Source organism: Topomyia yanbarensis, chromosome 1, assembly GCF_030247195.1.
Source record: "Topomyia yanbarensis strain Yona2022 chromosome 1, ASM3024719v1, whole genome shotgun sequence".
NCBI classification, from domain to species: Eukaryota; Metazoa; Arthropoda; class Insecta; order Diptera; family Culicidae; genus Topomyia; species Topomyia yanbarensis.
In genome coordinates, this window is record NC_080670.1 from 181,482,390 (window position 1) to 181,491,781 (window position 9,392).

General features: G+C 41.0%; 1 protein-coding gene across 1 annotated transcript in view; it reads right to left on the reverse strand.

The window, feature by feature from the left end:
* LOC131683603 (odorant receptor 67d-like) overlaps positions 1 to 8,968 on the reverse strand; it is a 125,016-nt gene extending 116,048 nt beyond the window's left edge. The window contains exon 1 of the mRNA XM_058965720.1: positions 8,948 to 8,968. The gene's annotated coding sequence lies outside the window, so the exon portion shown is untranslated. The remainder of the gene's footprint in view (positions 1 to 8,947) is intronic.
* Positions 8,969 to 9,392: the final 424 nt, after the last annotated feature.

Here is a 9,392-nt window from a genome sequence, read left to right on the forward strand (position 1 = left end):
TGATGTTCCGGAGGAAGTAAGGAAGCAGAAACTTTCAAAGTTTGCCAATAAATACATGATTTGTCAAGCGATTTGCTCTAGTGGCAAACGGAGTAAGCCTTTCCTGACTACCGAGACTGTAAACGGGGAGATCTATCTCGAGGAGTGTCTTCAGAAGCCACTGTTTCCTCTGTTGAAATAACCCGAGGGTAATAGGATCTTCTGGCCGGATCTAGCTTCTAGCCACTATTCAAATGTTGTCCTGGAATGGTACGAAGCCAACGGGGCTACTTTCGTACCCAAGGAAATGAACCGGAACTAAGGCACATCAAAAAATTCAGCAGGACCTACGGAAGCATCCCAAGGAGGTCAAATCTGAGGAAGACATGAAGAAAAAATGGGTTTCCGTACAGGAGAAGCTGAAGCTAGATGTTGTACAGAAACTAATGAGGGGAGCTAAGAGTAATGTGCGAGCGTAAGGTTGTGGTGTTGTAGTTGAATAAAATAAATATGCCAAAAACTTACTAATGGGTTATATTGCATTGTCTGATAGTTTGAAAAGAATCGGACAAACTTGGTAATTTTTACAGCGTTTTTTCCGTGGTGCAATTTGATGTGGGACATTTCGGAAGGTTTCACGACCGTAGTCAGCAAATCGAAGAAGCATACAAAGCCAACCGACCGTTAAATTCAAGGCAACTGCTGCGTTGTTAGCATGGACGAAGTGACGACCAAAAAAGCAGACTGAATGACCGTCAGGCATTGCTACAAATATCCCCCACAAAAAAGCTCCGCGCGCAATAGTTAATTGCGCGCGAGGGAAATACTACTAGCCTATTGAAAAAATCGTTATCTTTATTTGTTGTAAATATATAAAAGGCTATGGCTCCGCATTGAATAGCGTCATATAAACGAACAATATAACAAAAATTTGGGATAGCACAATCACCAATAAGTATTGAGAATAAGTGGCCAGATGGCAATAACAGAATCCCGTTCGAACATCTAAAAGTCGGGAGTGACAAGCAGGACGAAGCAATCCACTGTATGATCCTCAATATCGCATAACAATCCTCAATATCGCCTATGAATACCCTGTTCTGCTTAAAAGACTGCGCCCGTTGGCTGAATCGGGTGACCGTCAATACCAAAACAGACGATTTACGACGGACCAGACGTTTACTCTGCGATATATTTTGGACAAATTTCGAAAATACTACAAGCGGACTCACCATCCGATTGTGAATTTCCAGGCAGCGTACGATTAAGTGAAACGAAACGAAAAGGGCAGATAACGATGGTTAAAAAAGAATAACCAGAGAGATATCTCACGTTAAATCGGTTGAAACCAAGCGATGGGATTTCAAATTTGTTGTTCCATATAACGCTCGAAGGTGCGATACGAATTTGTTGTGCAAAGGAACGGAACTAATATCACGATATCTCACAATTACTGGCATAAAAAATATTTCGAAAATTTGTATTCTTACTGTAGAACTAACAAGAATGGTTCCTGAACGAACAACATGAGCGACGTTAGAACCCTCGACTAGACTGAACAATTCTATAGATATTGTCATATAAAATTTGAAGCTTTACAAGGACAATGTGGACTAAAAAAATACTTTTCATCCATTGTGTAATATAATTTTAAGAAATTTTTCAGCATTGCTAATTTTTAGGTTACAAATAGGCCTTAACAGTGCGTCTTGAATAAGTCGGTTGGATTGCTATTTTAAAATGCTTTTTACTGCTGTTGTGTATTGAAAATGCTGCCTACTAGTAAGAAGCATTTGTAGAGTACTAAATATCAATTCATTAATGAATATAACTTTAACTTGGAATTGAGTTTGGGCACACACTCCCTAAATGGGGTGAAAAACACTATTGAGTTCTGTAAGATGACGACACGAATGAACTCTTGCTGAATGAAGTTCACGTTTGACAATTCTCGGTGGTTTGTTTACTTTGTCAGTTGCGTGAGTTCGAGTGCAATGGGTGCTCATCTGTCACATTCGAACTCACGTAACTCCTATGTAAACAAACCACCGAGTGTTGTCAAACGAAGTTCATCATTTTGTGGGGTTATGCCGGTTGGTGTAAAACCTAATTTGGAATACTTTTGTTTCTTTGTTGAGTGCAGAGCAAATCTACGGATTTAATGTCGCGAGAATCTGGCATCGCTGCTCTGGAATGCGACGCCGTGGTGAATTTATCTATACACGCACCTGACACCACATATATTTGACATGAAACGCAGCACCTGCTACGCTTACAACGTCAGAACACAAATTAACGATTTTTTTCTTATGTTCCCTTTTTATACGTGTCGCTGTTCCCTCGATGACAAATGGGCAGTCCTAACAACGCTCGCTGCATGATCGAATTGTACCGAGCAGATAATTACTGCTTTCATAAAATCCATTATATCCGTTCTTTTTAGTAATTGTAATTCCTACGGAATAGGATACAAAATTGTTGCGCATATTTCCAATCAGATAGCGTAATAATCTTAATTTTTAATTCAGTACAACGGCAGATATTCACGTTACAAAAATCGGGTAAAAAACCGGCGGAAAATTTTGAAACAGGGCCCCAATATTGAAACGTTAGAAGGATTCTACTTCAAAAAATTAATGAAAAATCTCACTTATAGGAGGATTCACGAAAATCGAAGCAGCAAATGAAAAACCTTGCTATTTTTGATGAGCGAACGGAAAACACTATTGACGTAAACTCAGCCGTTTTCCCGTTAATAACCAATCACCATTTGAAACACTTTATTATTCAAAAAAATTACAAAAATCATTGAAAATACACAAGATAAGCCATTGTTGTATTATAGTTTTTTATTTTGATAATTTAAAGCTTTTCACTGAACATCTCGAACTTGTCAAATATTTAAAAGTTATATTATTGAATTGGCTTTAAAGGGATCATTTACTAACAACCAGAAATAATGTCGAAGATGTTAAAGATAAAGACTTAATGTCTTCAGTAAAGTTGTTAGCAAAAGCTTGCTCTATAACTTTGCTGAAGACATAGTTTTGATATAGGCACGTGCAAGAAAGTTGGTAAATATATCCCACTTGTAGGGAGAATAATCATTAAAATAACAACACCATATGAAAGGGCTTATAGTGTCGACAAATTCCTCCGAAGATGTCATTGATCCAAATTTAACGATTGTAAGTAGGGGTTTGCCCGCTACTCGGGTTCTTGTTTGCCCGGCGTACCTTTCTTTTCAGGGCGGCCTAGGTGCTTCTACAGAATTTCGGATTTTCGTTTCACAAGAAAAAAAATAAACAAACAAAATAAATAAATAAGTTTACCACTTTTATTCCTCCACTTCCTATACTGTGCGCTGCTGGATCTCGTCGATCTGCTGCTACCGTTGGCGGGAAGACGGGCGGTTTCTTCCGACCGGCCGGGACTACAACGGCCGAGTTCTCCCGGAATTGCGTTGGCTGCTCCGGCAGCGGTCCTTGGCGTTTAGCTAGGGAGGTGAGCTTGGCTCCTTTGTTGGAACCTCCCTAGCGACGTTGGCGACGAATCGCCGGATCGTCTACTCGCCGTAAACGATCCCGGAAGTTACCGCAGTAAACTTCCCAGGGGTAACCTTTGTCCGCCCTGCTTCGTTCTCCTTGACAATTAGCTATAGAGGAGAGCTTGGCTCGTTTGACTTATCCTCTATAGCGAGAACGGCCGATGTCGTGGTTCCTTATTGTTTAGCCGGGGAAGCGAAAGCACTCCTTTACACTAAGCTTACCCCTATTGGCGAACCGACACCGTACACTTCACTAATGCCCGAACGACGGGCCGGCACTTTTGACGGTTTTAGCTTGCCGTCGCACGCGCGCTCTGAGATAATCTCCTAGTGGCGGGAAACTGTCCCGAAAACAAAACAAAAACTGATCGGGCGTCTGATCGATGCAGTGGTCCGTCACTATCTGTCCACTCTAACACGATGGCCGCCTTCAGCACTCGACTATCACAAACCGCCAAGCGCCTTGTCGCACAGCTGTCAACGATGAGCAGCATAACCAGTACACACGAATTTTTGCAAGAGGAGAGCGGTAGCCTACCTAAGCCCTATGTTACTAATTCAGAAACATAAAACAAAAATTATCTAACCTATCTGTACGAATAAAACCGTTCACAAACGCGAAAATGAACAAAAATTTACAACTAAATGTGAACGGTACCGAACAGCGGTGAGCATAATTTTACGTAAACAATACACTCTACGGAGTGTATACGCAAAAACCTGTTTTAATCCACCTAGCGGTGCAAATGTGCCTTTCTCATTTCTCTAAACTATGGCACGGAGGCTTTTTATGTTCAACATAATTGTGGAAATGTCCATTACATTCTTAGTACACTTTGCACTTATACACAATGGCATGCCAGCCACGAACTTGATGAGCTACGTGTCGACAGTGAAACACTTGAAACAAAAAAATATCATACTCCATTAGCCTAATCAGTATTAGATCAATGTTATCTGCTTGCTAACTCATTTTGTCATGCGGGGGTGGGTATGTGAGGAGGGCGAAAGTCCCATGAACGAACGACAGCTTAAATTGGTATGCTTTGTGATATAGTGGTGGTTTAAAGATGATGGGGTTGAAAGGGAGGGGTATGAGGGCTGGATGGGGTGGTGGTCTGAGGGGTGATTTAAGGAGATTTTTAAAGGATTTTTAAAGGAGGGAAGTGAACAGTAGAGGGGGGGGGTGTAACCCCTCTCCGTAAACAATCAACTACGCCCCTGATAAAATCCAGAAACCTTATGAGAGTCGAAAAAAAATTAGGGATTAGGTTGACGTTTTTCAGAGTGATTGCATAACCTTTCTATATGAGAAAGGCAAAAATGTGCCAAAATCCAAAAAAGTGAATCGTCGTCAAATTTTTTTTCGAGTTTGCATCAAATCTCGACGTTTCATGCACCTTGAACACATTTAACATCAAAAATAAAAATTTTATTTTTAATTTTTCCTATAGTTTATATGAGAAATTTCTGTGTGGCCGCACTCTGAAACCCGTAATTCCGGAACCAGTATTCCGATCGATCCAAAATTCAATAGCAGCCGATGGGAAGGTTGCACCTTTCATTTGAGACTAAGTTTGGGCAAATCGGTCCAGCCATCTCTGAGAAAAATGAGTGACATTATTTGACACATACGCACATACATACACACACACATACACACACACATACACACACACATACATACATACACACACACATACAGACTTTTTCCGATCTCGACGAACTGAGTCGAATGGGATATGACACTCGGCCCTCCGGGCCGGGATTAGGTTGACGTTTTTCAGAGTGATTGCATAACCTTTCTATATGAGAAAGGCAAAAAGGGTATATTTCCACCCAGTGCTAAATTGTTACCCTGACGGGTTACACGATTTATGCGTAATTAATAGATCTCACGATTTTGGCGGAAAAAAATACTAAAAAATACTGGCGCCTTTGGTAAAGTCTCAGTTATGCGTCTTTTTACTGTCTATCTCCAACATAAACGTACAGCAACTATGAATTTATCTCGACTCATGCAGGAAGGTAAAGCTTCCATAGCATTGGTTCAAGAACCGTATTTCCATAAAGCGAACTTCCATTTTGGAAAGTTACTTAACACTGCCTTCATTGCTTACAACAAGACAGGCATGACTAACCCACGTGAAATGCCTCGTGCTTGCATTCTTGCAAATAAGGCTATTGACGCGTGTCTCATATCGGAGCTCACAACTCGCGATATCTGTGTTGTCACAGTTACACTGACGTAGACAAAAAATATATATTGTTCAGCATACCCACCGCATAACGAGTCATCTCCTTCTGATGATTTCAAAAGCGTTGTATCATATTGTAGCAGAAATGGGCTTCCGCTCATTATCGGCAGTGATGCGAATGCTCATCACATCATTTGGTGCACCTCAGACATCAATCCGAGAGGCTCTGAACTGATGGAGTACATAAGTAGTACAAATCTCCATATTCTGAATGTGGGAAACCGACCAACTTTTGCGAGCCATCTGGGATGGCGGAGGTGTTAGACATAACACTTTGCTCTGATTGAATTTTGCATGAGCTGGGAAATTGGCAGGTTCCAAATGAAACTGAACCGTCTCTATCCGATCATAAATATATATTTTTCAATCATTTTGATGTCACCTTCAATCAAGGGATTTGGTATTCTTAAACATGTCTTGAAAAAGATTTTGCTTTCCAGTCTTGCTACCGGGTATATCTCGAAAGCATGGCGAGAAATAATTGTTGGATTTATTCCCAAAGGGGGCCGCTCAAGCTATGAAGAAGCCCAGAGTTTTAGGCCTATCAGCTAAGTTCTTTTTAGTTTAGTTGAATATCCACTGCACAAAATGCAACATGCTTATCAGTGTGGGAAATCCACGATCACTTTGCTTCACGATGTTGTTTACAACATTGAGAAAGCCTTCTCACTCAAGCAAGCTTGGGTGTATTCCTAGATATTGAGGGTGCTTTTGACAATGTGTCCTTCCAGTCTATTCTGGAAGCGACGCGCGGTCGTGGGATACCTGCATGTATCTCAGGTTGGATAAACGCAATGCTTAGTAACCGCATACTTTGCTCGTCACTGCGACAGGCTGAGATACGGAAGTTGAGTATTTGCGGTTGTCCTCAGGGCGGCGTTCTGTCACCTTAGTTATGGAACTTAGTAGCTGACGGCTTGTTGAAGAAACTCAATGAGTTTGAATTTCCAACCTACGGGTTTGCTGACGATTACCAAATACTAATTACTGGATTTTGCATCGGAACAATCTTTGACTTAATGCAACAGGCATTAAGAGCTGTCGAACAGTGGTGTCGATAAGTTTAACTATCAGTTAACCCAAGCAAAACTTCAATGGTTCTTTTCACGAAGAAGCGAATAACAACCGGGGTTCATCCCTTGCAGTTCTTTGATTCTGAGCTACTGTGTGCAGATCAAATCAAATACGTTGGAGTCATATTGGATTCCAAACTGAGTTGGTCTGCTCACATTGAGTTCAGAGTCAAAAAAGCGTGCATGGCCTTCGGGCAGTGCAGATGAACTTTTGGAAAGACCTGGGGTTTCAAACCTAAATATATCTATTGGATTTACACGACAATTGTACGTCCAATACTGTCATACGGATGGCTTGTGTGGTGGCAGAGGGGAGAGGTGGTGACAGTCCAGTCAAAACTAAACCATCTGCAAAGAATGGCGCTCATGGCGTTGACTGGTGCTTTCACCACGATTCCGACTGCTGCTCTTGAGGCACTTCTAAATATCAAACCATTACACATACACCTCAAACAAGAAGCACTATCATGTGCATACAGACTGCAGGTTACTGGGACTTGGAACAGTAATCATGTTGATCTTGCTACCAGTCAAACACGATTGTGGTCACAAATGGTTACATGGGGTGAAGATATTCTTGCTCCCAGCGATATTACACTCACTTGTAGTTTTCCTTACAGGACATTCCATGTGAAGATTCCCTCTCGAGAGGAGTGGTTGTCTGGCTTTATGGAAAGACAACAACAATCGCAAGTGGTCTGTTACACTGACGGTTCTCTGATGGAGGGACGTGCTGGTCCTGGTGTCTACTGTCGTGAAATGAGATTGGAACAATCTCACTCACTAGGTAGATACTGTACTGTATTCCAAGCAGAAATCTTTGCGATTATGTGCGGGGTGCAATCGGCCCCTCGAATGAGTTTGTCCAGCAGAGTTATACACTTTTGCTCCGATAGTCAGGCTGCAATCAAGGCCCGCTGCACGGTTTACTAAGTTTTTTTGTTTACTAGTTTTAACAACCAGAAGTTTTGTGTAAACATCGAATGACTTGCAGTTTGAATGAATGCATGATAAATTCCTTTTTTGAAGTATTAGGCAATCCATTAGACGTTTGTTTAAATGGCACCTTTCAGCTAACGCATACGTGCCTTATCCAATAAACAAATTGAAAAAAAGACGTTTGTTTGACAATTCAGCGGTGGGTTCTGTCAACAAGTCTACTCCTGCGAACAGAAAAACTCGTCCGACAGACAACTTTGTTAGTCCGATTCGTTTGATGTTGGATCGAGTCAACGGTATTGTCGGACGTCGCACCCCTCGGAGTAACGTCAGAATAAGTAAACAAGAAATAATCAGCTGATCAGAAACGTCTCATGGATTGCCTAATTTCGCAAAATATACAATTATAAAACTCGAAAATGCCTTAACCTACGTTACTGAGCCGCCATATTTGTTTACATTGCTCGACTGGCAGTGCTCTTCTGGGTTCGATTGGATCTTTTGGTTTTAGTTTTTGCGCATCTCTTTATATACATCATCCCCGGTATAAAGACTCGCTATATCTATCGTTTGATTAATGATTTGATTATCGTTTGATCTGTCAGTACCATTCCAATCGAGCACGAGACTTATCAAAAGCACTCTACGAAAAAATCTTTTAGAATCCTACGAACGAGGGCTATTGTGCTCGATTGGATTGATACTCGCAGATAACTGGTAAACAAACGATAGAGAGCCTAGACAGAACGTAACCTGGGCTTGAATATTGAATTGAGCTACACTACCTGTACCTTATGGCACGTTGGAAGATGCTTTTCCTGACTTGCATTCCAGCAGCGGGTGTGCGCTGCTCCAGAGAGAGCGCAATGTAAACATTACCTAATGGAGCCTTGCAGTTCGACCCTGTGCCATAGGCAGTAGTAAGTTCCCTGTCGTTAAAGTAAATGACCCTATTTGGAGCCTAAAGCATAAAATCACAGTTTTAGACTATCCAGCAAAAGTTTATTGCTTCAATGGACTTGAGTCCATATTTGGTCAATAACTGTCAGCGTTTCATACTTGAATAACTTGAAACATAAAGTTAAAATACGTAGAACAAATTTGTGCTGAAAGAGCTATACGTTAAAATTAGAAACATGTACAAAACTTACCACACGAGTGAGTGCTCTAGAAAGTTTGCCGTGATCTTCCGCCCTCGCATAGCGCAAAGCTTCCAACATCCACTTGAGGCTGAAGCACTTGAATGGTTGGTATTGCTCTACTCCTCTATGTTATGTTGTTGTTTTCATTTGTCTTTCATTTATGTATTTTTGTTGTTATTCTACTTTCCTGTGTGCAGTTGCTTCAGGGGATACTAAAGGAATGGAGAAAAAATACGAGAATGTTCTGGTTAAAAGTTTTGCAGGGAACGTGATATTGATTCTATACGGTGTTCCGCAGACGAAATGAAGAAGCAGGAAACATTGTTGCACATACTTTATATAGCCTTAGAAGGATTTTAAAATAAACATTTTAGAGAGGCAAACTTATGTTGAACAATTGTTTACACCCCAAAATGTTTGGATGAAAACTCAGCAATTTTATTTCAACCATTTG